Source organism: Eleutherodactylus coqui, chromosome 11 (assembly GCF_035609145.1).
Source record: "Eleutherodactylus coqui strain aEleCoq1 chromosome 11, aEleCoq1.hap1, whole genome shotgun sequence".
In the NCBI taxonomy this organism is placed as follows: Eukaryota; Metazoa; Chordata; class Amphibia; order Anura; family Eleutherodactylidae; genus Eleutherodactylus; species Eleutherodactylus coqui.
The window spans coordinates 77,644,475-77,658,911 of record NC_089847.1 but is presented as its reverse complement, the minus strand read 5'-3'; the positions used below and the strand labels follow the sequence as shown (position 1 = coordinate 77,658,911).

The 14,437-nt window shown below is 45.3% G+C and overlaps 1 protein-coding gene across 1 annotated transcript in view; it reads right to left on the bottom strand.

Annotated features, from left to right (window-relative positions):
• The window catches only part of EDC4 (enhancer of mRNA decapping 4), a 226,702-nt gene that overhangs the window by 156,465 nt on the left and 55,800 nt on the right, over window positions 1–14,437 (bottom strand). The window lies entirely within an intron of this gene.

Below are 14,437 nucleotides of genomic sequence, written 5' to 3'. Positions count from 1 at the left end.
CTTCAAGGATATAAATACACATTGTGGCAGTTTGAGATTATTAGCTCACACAACCGGTCTCAGAAATTAAATTAAAAGTACCTCCTTTTGGTAACATACATTCGTTCAGGTGAGAGACTTTCCAATCCACTGTCTGAAATCTTCCCACATTCTGATTGAAGCTTGTACAGCTACAATGTCAGAAGAGGTCCAGGCATTCTTACCATCTTTTGCCGGACACTCCACTGTTGGAGCCTCTCTGGCGCACACACACTGGCTTTAGCCAGCAGATGGCACTGTTGTATAACTGAAGAGAAAAGCCTTTTGAAACCCTGATTGTAAAATTGGATTGAAAAGAGTTAAACTGGAATCTAAGAGTGACCCTCCCCTTTCCTTACATCACCTAGCTCCCCCCCTCAACCCCCCAACCTCATATAAGCCTTTTAACCTTATTTCTTTTCATTGGTAAACAGTCATGACAGTACGGGTTACAGGATTAGGCCTTAGTCAGACGGGCGTTATTTTTCGCGCGATTTGCGGATCGCATGACGGATGCGCATCTGCAAATCGCGTGATCGGGGCCCGAAAATCTGCTCCTAGCCGCGTTTCATTAGAAACGGGCCGGAGCTGTCCAGCGCATTGCATTCAATGGAGCCGGCAATACAGCCGGCTCCATTAAAAGCAATGCGCTGCGGACGAGTGTGGGATGAATTGTCGGGAAGGGCTTAAATATATAAGCCCTTCCCTGCAATTCATCCAGAAATGTGTTAAAATAAAAAAATATATATATACACTCACCTTGTCCTGGCAGCCGGAGTTCAGCGCGGCCGGCCTGCAGTGGGTGTGAAGGGGGTGTGAGTCAGGCCTGCCCCTGATTGGCTCAGCGCTGAGCCGGCTGTATTGCCGGCTCCCTTGAATTCAATGGGCAAACGTCGTTCTTCTCTGCCACAGCTGTTACTGAGAAGAATGATTTGTCTTCTATATGTTCTCAATGGGGTCGGTGCTGCTGCCGCCGGCCCCATTGAGCGCATATAGAGAAGAGAACAGGAATCGCAGATCGCAGATAGGTGCGATCTGCGATTTCTGTTCTATAATTTATCGGACGAGCGCATAAAAAGCGCTCATGGTTTAAAAAAAAACAAAAAACGCCGGACGCATGCGCAAATCGGGCGAAAAGACGCCCATCTGACTAAGGCCTAATTATGTACTTTCTGAAGAAACAATCACTCTGTTTCTTACTCCTAAATCATCACTTACACAGACCAAACACCATTCACCACTACAGAAACAACATAGACCACCATACTTAAACCTTTACACAGCCAGGACATTCCTTCACAGACCATATATAAAAAAAAACCAAAAAAAAAAAAACCACACAGTATATCTACTTCATAGTTCTTTTGACACAGACTTCTAATATTTCAACTCACCCGGACTTGGGGCTGATCAATGCAGAGAGGGAGAGATGACATAATTATAAGAATAAAACTTATTACTTTGTTCGAGCTCATTAAAATCTGTCTATCTCTGCCTGGAAGTTCCCTCGATGTCCGAAACAGGTGAAACTGCATCTGTGTCCCTGTTCAGGTGCCAATTTCTGTTAGCACAATTTACACTATTTGATACACTGTGGGTGCCATATTACATATACACTACCGTTCAAAAGTTTGGGGTCACATTGAAATGTCCTTATTTTTGAAGGAAAAGCACTGTACTTTTCAATGAAGATAACTTTAAACTAGTCCTAACTTTAAACAAATGCACTCTATACATTGCTAATGTGGTAAATGACTATTCTAGATGCAAATGCCTGTTTTTTTGTGCAAAATCTACAAAGGTGAATAGAGGCCCATTTCCAGCAACTATCACTCCAGTGTTCTAATGGTACAATGTGTTTGCTCATTGGCTCAGAAGGCTAATTGATGATTAGAAAACCCTTGTGCAATCATGTTCACACATCTGAAAACAGCCTAGCTCGTTACAGAAGCTACAAAACTGACCTTTCTGTGAGCAGATTGAGTTTCTGGAGCATCACATTTGTGGGGTCAATTAAACGCTCAAAATGGCCAGAAAGAGAGAACTTTCATCTGAAACTCGACAGTCTATTCTTGTTCTTAGAAATGAAGGCTATTCCATGCGAGAAATTGCTAAGAAATTGAAGATTTCCTACAACGGTGTGTACTACTCCCTTCAGAGGACAGCACTAACAGGCTCTAACCAGAGTAGAAAAAGAAGTGGGAGGCCGCGTTGCACAACTAAGCAAGAAGATAAGCACATTAGAGTCTCTAGTTTGAGAAACAGACGCCTCACAGGTACCCAACTGGCATCTTCATTAAATAGTACCCGCAAAACACCAGTGTCAACATCTACAGTGAAGAGGCGGCTGCGGGATTTTGGGCTTCAGGGCAGAATGGCAAAGAAAAAGCCATATCTGAGACTGGCTAATAAAAGAAAAAGATTAAGATGGGCAAAAGAACACAGACATTGGACAGAGGAAGACTGGAAAAAAGTGTTGTGGACGGATGAATCCAAGTTTGAGGTGTTTGGATCACAAAGAAGAACGTTTGTGAGACGCAGAACAAATGAAAAGATGCTGGAAGAATGCCTGACGCCATCTGTTAAGCATGGTGGAGGTAATGTGATGGTCTGGGGTTGCTTTCGTGCTGGTAAGGTGGGAGATTTGTACAGGGTAAAAGGGATTCTGAATAAGGAAGGCTATCACTCCATTTTGCAACGCCATGCCATACCCAGTGGACAGCGCTTGATTGGAACCAATTTCATCCTACAACAGGACAATGACCCTAAACACACCTCCAAATTATGCAAGAACTATTTACAGCAGAAGCAGGCAGCTGGTATTCTATCGGTAATGGAGTGGCCAGCGCAGTCACCAGATCTGAACCCCATTGAGCTGTTGTGGGAGCAGCTTGACCGTATGGTACGCCAGAAGTGCCCATCCAACCAATCCAACTTGTGGGAGATGCTTCTAGAAGCGTGGGGTGCAATTTCACAAGCTTACCTTAACAAATTAACAGCTAGAATGTCAAAGGTGTGCAATGTTGTAATTGCTGCAAAAGGAGGATTCTTTGACGAAAGCAAAGTTTGATGTAAAAACAATGTTATTTCAAATACAAATCATTATTTCTAACCTTGTCAATGTCTTGACTCTATTTTCTATTCATTTCACAACGCATGGTGGTGAATAAGTGTGACTTTTCATGGAAAACACAAAATTGTTTGGGTGACCCCAAACTTTTGAACGGTAGTGTAATTAATACAAGCACAGAGAAGCCAATGAAAGACACACAGTGTGTGTACCACAGGGCATCTGACTTTATTTGGCAGGAAAAGCTTTATATAATATGCAAACAAAGGAAGGTGGGACAGTCAGATGCATTACAACATTTTGGTGCCAATAGATCCTTCTCATAGGGAGTCTTTATGATGTAAAACTTCAGTCATAGGATGGGGGAAGTGTGGTACGAGGACATAAAAAATGTGTACTTTAACTACTATTGCCTCTCTGGTAACAGCCAGAGAACTGCAGTATATTCTAAGTATTCTCTGCTCACACCGTTGTATTTGGAAACCAAAATAGCCCAATATCATAGCAACCCCTTTACTAAAATTCACGTAGAAAGTGATGATAAATTCTTTCTGTCTTAGATCTTCCTTCGTGTTAACAAATAGTGATTTAAGCCAGGCAACACTGTATAAAGGTGTTAGAATCTTTCTGTATAGTCAATCTGGGTGAAAGATGTGAATCGACCAGAGTCTGTGCGCACATAAAATAAACACAATTTCCTGAAGAGATCCTGAGCTGTCCTGTCACATGTCAGACCACAAGGATATTTTCAGATATGCTCAGTAGACACTCAGTATATATCAGAGTCTTTGCCACATGGTAGAACCAGCACTTGGTTCAAACTCTCTTTTCCCCCTAAACTGCAAGGAACAGATTTCGGTTTCTATGGCTGGATATGCTAATTCAATTCTGGCAATTCCAGCCTTTTTGTGCCTTTCCTCTTTGAAGCTCCTCTGTTGGCATCTTCTGCTGATAAAGACCAATCTGACCTCTTTATACAAACAATACATCTCTCTCATTGCACATGGGGGACGCTCCAGGAAGTTTCAAACACAAAACCAACTTCATGAGAAATACAGTTTTTTCACACTCTGCCATCTTACAATTACACAGCTGAACAACAAAAAATACATATACAAAATGGTGACCATCTACATCATCCACACTGGGAATAAGATAATGGTTTACAGAGCCACAGACACAAAATCCAAAACAGAGCCATACAGCAAACATTTGATTAACGTTCATTTTTACAGCAACTTTGCATAACCAGAATACTCCTTTAAATTGTTAAAGGGAACCGGGCATGCACTATATACTATCCTCGCTGAGAGCAGCATAAAATAGTGACAGACATGCTGATTTCAGTGGTGGATCACTTATAGGGTGATGTACCGTGGTTTGGGAGAACTCATTGCTTATGTACATATGTTTCTGCAGCCCCCAGCCAAAGATAAATCCAGTTTATCCATGAGGTCCCGCTATACCATGATCATCTGATCATCAAACGTCTAGCTATTAGGCTGGATTCACATGATCGTATATCGGCTCGGTTTTAACACCAAGCCGATATACGTCATCTCTCTCTGCAGGGGGAGGAGGCTGGAAGAGCCAGGAGCAGTGCTCTGAGCTCCCACCCCCTCTCTGCCCCTCTGCACTATTTGCAATGGGGAGAGGCGTGGCGGGGGTGGGGCTAATTCTCGTAACTTAGCCCCACCCCCGCCCCACCTCCTTTCATTGCAAATAGTGCAGAGGGGAGGAGAGGGGGTGGAGAGGAGGCAGAGAGGGGGCGGGAGTTCAGTTCCTGCTCCTGGCTCTTTCTTCGTCCAACCACACCCCCACACCCCCCTGCAGATGACGTATATCCGCTCGGCTTGAAAACCGAGCCGGTATACGTTCGTGTGAATCCAGCCTTACACTGCATAGTGAGAAAACTGCCAGCCAGGGAGCATGTGTGGGGCTACTAGGTCCTAATTAATAAACTAGACTCATCTCCTGCGGAGAGCTACAGAAACAGAGAAGCACACCAAGTTCTCCGAAACCACTGCACATTACCTCAAAAGTGACAGACCACTGAAATCAGCATGTCTGTCACTATTTTTTCCTACCCTTGGGTAAGGAGGTTTGGACCCCTCTAATACACCACAGGTACCCCCCGGGCCCTCAAGTTTCTCCAACCAAGATTGTTGCAGCAATTTTCTAACTACCTAATGCACAATATTCACTTTTCTCTAATTGGTTATTGTGGATGATGGTAGCAGCTATGGCCAATCATAAAGCAGGTGTAGTGCATTAGTAGCCCAAACACTACCTATCGACTGAGAGTTAGATAGTCTGAAGATTGAGTTGGTCATATTGCATGGGCAAAACCAGACCTGGGAGAAGCAAATCAGGAGAAATGGCAGAGAAGAACAGCTGCAGGTAATGTACAGACATCCCCCTCCCAAAAGTCCCAAAATCAAATTTTATATAGAAACCAGAGGGTTTCTTTAAGCTCCGCCTGTGGCTTTGCTTCCTCACAGGTCAGACAAGTATCCAATAGGTTTACTTTCAGGCATGACTCCAAATCCTAATTGTGTACAGCCAATGTCTCTCCAAAGTTGCAAGCTTTGTTCACATATGTCAACAATCTTAAGAGGGCCCATACTCTAGTCAACCTTCCTGGCTGACACACAATGATTGTCAAAAAAAAAAAGGTCTCTCTATTTCCCGGTATTGACTACCATGGTTTAAAGGGTTAATTATAAAACTGACTTACCACCTATGCATAGGATAGGTGACAAAAGTCTGATAGGCGAGTTCCATGCCCCCCCTCCATTGATCACAGAGTTCTTAAACTTAAAGGGGTTGTCCCGCGAAAGCAAGTGGGGTTATACACTTCTGTATGGCCATATTAATGCACTTTGTAATGTACATCGTGCATTAAATATGAGCCATACAGAAGTTATTCACTTACCTGTTCCGTTGCTGGCGTCCTCGTCTCCATGGTGCCGTCTAATTTCAGCGTCTAATCGCCCGATTAGACGCGCTTGCGCAGTCCGGTCTTCTCCCTGGTGAATGGGGCCGCTCGTGCTGGAGAGCTGGTCCTCGTAGCTCCGCCCCGTCACGTGTGCCGATTCCAGCCAATCAGGAGGCTGGAATCGGCAATGGACCGCACAGAGCCCGCGGTGCATCGTGGGTGAAGATCCTGGCGGCCATCTTCCTAAGGTAAGGAAGAAGTCGCCGCAGTGCGGGGATTCGGGTAAGTACTAAACGTTTTTGTTTTTTTAACACAGCCATTGGGTTTGTCTCGCGCCGAATGGGGGGCCTATTGGGAAAAAAAAAACCATTTCGGCGCGGGACAACCCCTTAAAGCTCTACGAATCCTGTCAATCAAACTACCTTTAGGGTGCATACAATTTGGTTTGAATCAGAGAGGGAGGTGAGTGAAAGACTACTGTAACACACAATATGGCCATTATAAATATCTGGTCATGAGCATTCAGAATTTCCTTGACTTTAAATTTGTACTAAGAGGTAGGGGACGATGGAATTATCTAGTCGACTGGAAAAGCTTTGGTCCTGAAGATCAATCCAGGCAACCTTGGGAAAAGATCGCTGCCTCAGCTCTCCTTAAGGTCTCTTTAACATGGGCCTCTACTTAAGGCCTCTTTAAACAAGACCTCATTAGAGATGAGCGAGCATACTCGCTAAGACAAACTACTCGAGCGAGTAGTGCCTTATTCAAGTATCTGCCCGCTCGTCTCTAAAGATTCAGCTGCCGGCGGGGGAGAGCGGGAAGGAACGGAGGGGAGATCTCTCTCTCTCTCACTCCCCCCCCCCCCCCCCCCCCCCGATCTCCCCTGCTCACTCCCACAACTCATGCTCCTTCATTTCTGAGGCCTGTGTTTGAGTTATGCTGCACATTAGGGCCAAATGTAAGATATTTCTAAAAACTGTAGATTCAGGGTAAAATATATTGAGTTTTGTTGACCTGCTAACATCTGTTGGAGGCGTTAAAGGGGTTGTCTCGCGCCGAAACGGGGGTTTTTTTTTTATTCAATAGGCCGCGCTGCGGCGACTTCTTTCTTCCTTTACCAAGATGGCCGCCGGGATCTTCACCCACAATGCACCGCGGGTCTTCTCCCATGGTGCACCGTGGGCTCTGTGCGGTCCATTGCCGATTCCAGCCTCCTGATTGGCTGGAATCGGCACACGTGACGGGGCGGAGCTACGAGGAGCAGCTCTCCGGCACGAGCGGCCCCATTCACCAGGGAGAAGACCGGACTGCGCAAGCGCGTCTAAAAACGCCAGAAGACAGCGAATTTAGACGGAGCCATGGCGACGGGGACGCTAGCAACGGAGCAGGTAAGTGAATAACTTCTGTATGGCTCATAATTAATGCACGATGTATATTACAAAGTGCATTAATATGGCCATACAGAAGTGCTGAACCCCACTTGATTTCACGAGACAACCCCTTTAAGGAGAGGAAACGCCAGATCTTAAATTTTTTTAATCAGTAAATCAGATAAAGCGACTATATTATCTCTAATGCGCTTTTTACACTGGCCAACAGTCATTTAAACGACTGCACGAGTGCAGACGTCATCGCTGAGGTAGTTAGCGCTTGTGCAGAGCGTTCAGAATAAAAGACTTGTCACTGGAGGGCGGGCTTCTCGTTCTGCGCTTCACCTTCTATGTGAAATGAGTGGCGTTTACACTGGACAAGCCCATCATCCAGCGATGTTTTTTATGCCGAGTGAAAGCCAGCGATACATAATAAACGAATAGTAAACAATGTTGTTGCATTTAAGCTGGACGATTATCGTTCAATTTCGTTTGAACGAATTTTGAGCAATAATCCTTCTGTGTAAATGGCCTATAAGACCCTCCCCCAGGAACTCAATCAATATACCAAGATATTTACATTTTAAGACCACTCATAATCCGTGTGTACTCAGTTTATCCTGTAAGGGATTCGGGGGCATAAATACTGATTTGGACTAAATGATCTCAAGATCAGGGAAAGTTCTAGAACAGTTAAAGTAGTATTACTGTTGTAAAACGTTATCCCCTATCCATCTCTCCCCACATGTCCACTGCAGAGCTCTGTCATGGGCTGCAGCAAGAGACTTACGGACAGCAGCCTGTAAACAAAACTTCAGCAAGGGAACCCAGAGCCAACGCCGGTGGACATGCGGGGGGAGCTATGAGCGTGTTATTATGTTTGCCACACCAGCGGACCTATGTTCATTTTACAACATTTACCTTGGACAACAGTTTTAACCAACAGATGCGCAGGTCGGGGGGTACCTAAGAAATATTGACCATAAGATATATTTTTTTCCCCACTTCTTAGGGTGTCGTTAAGGGGCCACAAAGATACTAAACTTCAGGAAGGCAAAGCTAGATTAGGTTAGAGATGCCTTTGACTTTACTGACTGCAACGAGGTAATCAAAAACAAAGTACAGACAATAAATGGGACATTTTTAAAACCATCTTAAATATTAATTATGAGCTTTTCATACCTGACAGGAATAAGTATTAGGAATAGAAGAAAACTAATATGGCTAAACAAAGATGTTAAGAGTGCAATAACTAAAAAGTATTTAAACTACTAAAACAAGAAGGCAGCGAAGAAGTACTAAAGTTATAAGGAGAAAAATAAATCATATAAAAAGCGGCAAAGTTAGGGACAGAGAGACACATTGCCAAAGAGTAAAACTAACAGTAAACGATATAAATAGTAAAAAAGAGTGAACCTCTAAGGGCTCATGTCCACGGGCAAAATGACATTTAAAATCCGCAGCGGATCTCCCGCGCGCGGATCCGCACCCCATAGGGATGCATTGACCACCCGCGGGTACATAAATACCCGCGGATCGTCAATAAAAGTGATTTTAAAAAAAATGGAGCATGAAAAAATCTGGACCATGCTCCATTTTCATGCGGGTCTCCCGCGGGCTTCTATTGAAGCCTATGGAAGCCGTCCGGATCCGCGGGAGACCTAAAATAGGAATTTAAAGCATTTACTCACCCGCAGCGGGCCACGAAGCTCTGCTCTTCCTCACGGCTGCATCTCCCTTGCTTCGGCTCGGCGGATGTGCCCGGCGCATGCGCGCGGCACGTCGACGACGTGCCGCCGGCGTCAGGAATTCATCCGCCGGCCGAAAATGAAGATCCGGCCGTGAGGAACAGCTGATCTTCGCCGCCCGCTACGGAAAGGTAAATTCTTTTAAATTGCTATTTTCGGCGCTCATGTCCGCGGGGCAGGAGGGACCCGCTGCAGATTCTCCATGGAGAATCTGCAGCGGATCTGATTTTCCCCGTGGACATGAGGCCTAAGACCAGCTTCATGCGGGCCGACAGGAATCCGTATGCTGGAGGCCCGCAGCCGATTTCGGCTGTGAGCCTGCCCAGCGTTCCTGAATTTTTTTTCCTGTATTGTGGATGATCGCGTCAGCTCATTGTTGGTTATGCACAGTACAATGTGTGTTTTTCTTTCGACTATTCGTATTTCCAGCGCTGTCCCTTTTTGGCTGCAAGTCAGATGGTCTCCATTGACTTCAAAAGGAGACCATCCGCACAGAGTCTGAAGCAAAATAGAGCATGCTGCGATTTTTCCTCCGCTACAAAAAAATACACAATTCCTATGAGTGCGAGCGAAAAAAACAACTGTTTTACGTGCCTTTTACGGCGTGCATTTTGATGCAGATCCGTCGCACAGATGCCAATCACGGATTCCGGAACAGGAATCTGCACGTGTGAAGCCGGACTAAGGCCTCATGTCCACGGGCAAAGGAAGAATTAAAATCCGCAGCGGATTTTAACTCTTCTCCTGCCCGCGGACCCGCAACCCATAGGGATGCATTGACCACCCGCGGGTAGATAAATACCCGCAGATGGTCAATAAAAGTGATTTATTTTTTTTTTAAATGGAGCATGAAAAAATCTGGACCATGCTCCATTTTTGTGCGGGTCTCCCGCGGGCTTCTATTGAAGCCTATGGAAGCCGTCCGGATCCACGGGAGACCAAAATCGGAATTTACTCACCTGCTCCGGATCTTCCCTTCGCCGCGGCTTCATCTTCTCTCCGTCGCGGCCGGATCTTTTCTCTTCAGGCCGGCGCATGCGCAGGGCACGCAATCGACGTGCCCTGCGCATGCACCGGCCTGAAGAAAAAAGATCCGGCCGCGACGGAGAGAAGATGAAGCCGCGGCGAAGGGAAGATCCGGAGCGGGCGAGAGGTGAGTTAATTCTTATTTTTATGCCTCATGTCCGCGGGGCAGGAGGGACCCACTACGGATTCTCCATGGAGAATCCGTAGCGGGCCTGATTTTCCCCGTGGACATCAAGTTTAAGTCTTGACTTTTATAAATGAGGAAAAAAATTGTAAAAGGGTAATAATGAGAAAGCAAATCTTTTTGGTTTTCTCTCCAGTGCATTCAAAGAGGAAAATGATGTGTCATGTGAAACGCAGAGTGACTAAGTAAATTCATCATTAAATGTCACTAGCCTAATGGCCCTTTTACATGGGCTGACAGTCAATTTAACGACTGCATGAGCGCCAACATCACCACTAAGGTTGTAAGAGTTTGTGCAGAACTTTTACACTGAGACTTCTCGCTGGATTGTAAGCTTCTTGTTCAGCACTTCTATGTATGTGAAGCACTGAGCGGGCAGCGCCTACATGTAATGACATGTCAGTGACCCAACGATAGTTTGTTTACTGACTAAAAGTCAGCAACATGATCGCTCAAATTTGTTTGTTTGAATTTTGAGCAATAATCATTACATGTAAATGTGCCATAACACGGAGGCGGTACGAAGACTAAAAAAGATAAATCCCCTGGGTCTTGATAGCAAACACCTAAGGCCTCATGTCCACGGGGAAAATCAGATCCGCTGCAGATTCTCAATGGAGAATCTGCAGCGGGTCCCTCCTGCCCCGCGGACATGAGCGCCGAAAATAGCAATTTAAAAGCATTTACCTATCCGTAGCGGGCGGGGACGCTCTGCTCTTCCTCACGGCCGGATCTTCATTTTCGGCCGGCGGATGAATTCCTGACGCCGGCGGCACGTCGCCGGCACGTCTTCGACGTGCCGCGCGCATGCGCCGGGCACATCCGCCGAGCCGAAGCAAGGGAGATGCGGCCGTGAGGAAGAGAAGAGCTTCCCGGACCGCTGCGGGTGAGTAAATGCTTTAAATTCCTATTTTAGGTCTCCCGCGGATCCGGACGGCTTCCATAAGCTTCAATAGAAGCCCGCGGGAGACCCGCATGAAAATGGAGCATGGTCCAGATTTTTTCATGCTCCATTTTTTTTTAAATCACTTTTATTGACGATCCGCGGGTATTTATGTACCCGCGGGTGGTCAATGCTTCCCTATGGGGTACGGATCCGCGTGCAGGTAATCCGCTGCGGATCCTAAATCATATTTTCCCCGTGGACATGAGCCCTAAAGGGTTCTTAGGAAACTTAGAATGTGATAGACACACCATTCATTCTTATATTTTGAGACTTTAAAGTGGGGTCTGTTCCATGGATTGACAGATAGCCAATGTGGTGCAGATATTCAAAAAGGGGTCAAAAAGAGACCCTGAAAACTACAAGCCGGAAGGTCTTACTTCTAGTATAGGCAAAATGTTTGAAGAGTTTCTAAAAGATGCTATATTTGAGTACCTTTATGAAAACAGACATATAACTTCGTATCAGCATGAGTTTATCAGGGTTTGTACCTGTCAAACCAATCTTATCAGCTTCTCTGAGGAGGTAAGTTCTAGACTGGATCGGGGAGAGTCATTGGATGTTGTGTATTTTGATTTTTCCAAAGTGTTCGATACTGTGCTGCATAAAAAGCTGGTATATAAAATGAGAATGCTTGGTCTGGGCGAGAATGAGTTTAACCCCATTCATGACATGGCCTATTTTGGGCTTAAAGGGGTTGTCCCGCGCCGAAACGGTTTTGTTTTTTTTTAACCCCCCCCCCGCGTTCGGCACGAGACAACCCCGATGCAGGGGTTAAAAAAAGAACACCGCACAGCGCTTACCTGAATCCCCGCGCTCCGGTGACTTCTTACTTACCTTGTGAAGATGGCCGCCGGTATCTTCTCCCTCCGTGGACCGCAGCTCTTCTGTGCAGTCCATTGCCGATTCCAGCCTCCTGATTGGCTGGAATCGGCACGTGACGGGGCGGAGCTACACGGAGCTACACGGAGCCCCATTGAGAAGATAAGAAGACCCGGACTGCGCAAGCGCGTCTAATTTGGCCATTAGACGGCAACCATGGAGACGAGGACGCCAGCAACGGAACAGGTAAGTGAATAACTTTTTATAACTTCTGTATGGCTCATAATTAATGCACAATGTACATTACAAAGTGCATTAATATGGCCATACAGAAGTGTATAACCCCACTTGCTGCCGCGGGACAACCCCTTTAAGGACGCAACAATTTTTGGCGGATTTTCTTCTCCGTTTATCAAAAGCCATAACTTTATTTTTTCGTCGACGCGGCCGTATGAGGGCTTGTTTTTTGCGTGGCGAACTGTAGTTTTTATCGATGCCAATTTTGGGTACAGAGACTATATTGTAAAATTTTTTATTTTTTTTTAATGATAGCAGAGAGAGAAAACGCATCAATTCTGCCATAGATTTATTTATTTATTTTTTTACACCGTTAATCATGCAGCATAAATGAGACTTTCCATTTTTTCTGCAGACCGGTACGGTTACAACGATACCAAAATACTAACTTTTTTTTAGGTTTTCCCACTTTTCTGTAATAAAAACCCTTTTTTTTGGAAATCTTTTTTCTATTCTCAATTGCTGCATTCAAAGTCCCGTAACTTTTTTATTTTTTGATGTACAGAGCTCTATGAGGGCTTATTTTTTGCGAGACGAGCTGTAGATTTTATTGGTACCATTTTGGCGTACATACAGCTTTTTTGATCACTTTTATTGCGTTTTTAGTGAGGCAAAATGCTAAAAATGAGCATTTTGCCTCAGTTTTTTAGCTTTTTTTTTTGCGTTTTTTTCCATGCACAGTCAAAAGCATGTGCAACTTATTGTACGCATTGTTACGGACGCGACAATACCAAATATGTGGGGTTTTATTTTTTTACCTTTTTTTATGCTAATCTAAGAAAAAGCATAAAAATGGTTTTTTTACTCTTTTTTTTACATTTTTTTTAATTCATTTTTTAAATCTTTCTTTTTTTTACACTGTTTGTGTCCCTCTGAGGGACTTTAACCACTGCCCTGATGATCGCTGTCATAAGGCATGGCAGAGCTACTGCTCTCCCATGCCTTATCGCTCATACAGCGATCTCAGGCATAGGCAATACAGGACGCCAGTGTCTGGCGTCCTGTTGCCATGGTGACAGGCCGGGCTCTCGCGATGACATCGCGAGTTCTGGCTGGAGACAGAGGGAGCCGCGCTCCCTCTGTGAACTCTTTCCCTGCCGCGATCTACTTAGATCGCGGCAGGGAAGGGGTTAACAGTGGCGGGCGCATCTCCCATGTCCCCCCGCTGTTGCAGCGAGACGCCAGCTGTGACTGACAGCCGGCTCCCGCTGCGGGATAGCGCTGGATCATATGTGATCCCGCGCTCTCTCCAGGACGTAAGTTTACGCCCTGTTGCGGGAAGTACCAGGCTGCCAGGACGTAAACTTACGCCCTGCAGCGGGAAGGGGTTAAAGAGGGTACACAACTGGTCAGTGATAGAAAGCAGAGGGTGGTTATTACTCTGACAGAGTCACTTATTTGTGCGGTACCATAGGGATCAGTACTGGGCCCTATTCTTTAGTATAATTATCATCGACCAGGTAGAAGGATTGCACAGTAAAATATAAGTATTTGCAGATTATACAAAAGTATGTACAGTAATTAACACAAGAGAGGACAGTATATGGTTGCAGATTGATGTGGATAAGCTAGAATCCTGGGCAGAAAAGTTGCAAATGAGAATTAACACCGATGAAAGGTAAGACTACGCACATGGGCGGGGGAAATACATGTCACCCTTACATACTAAATGGGAAACCACTGAAAAACGCTGAAGTGGAATAGGCCTTGGGGATGATGGTTAACTAGAAACTTACCCAGGGCAACTAGCGCAAGGCAGCTGCTGCCAAGGCAAATAGGCTCATGGGGCGCATTAAAAGAGGTCTAGGGGCACATGACACGAATATTGTTCTACCTCTTTACAAGGCACTAGTCAGACCACACATGGAATATTGCAGACAGTTTTGGGCACCGGTACTCAAGGACATATCAAAGCTTGAGTGGGTACAAAGACGGGCAACTAACGCAATAAATGGAATTTGTGGACTACAATACCCAGAGTGGTTATCAAAATTGGGATCATTGAGTTTAGAAAAAAAAAA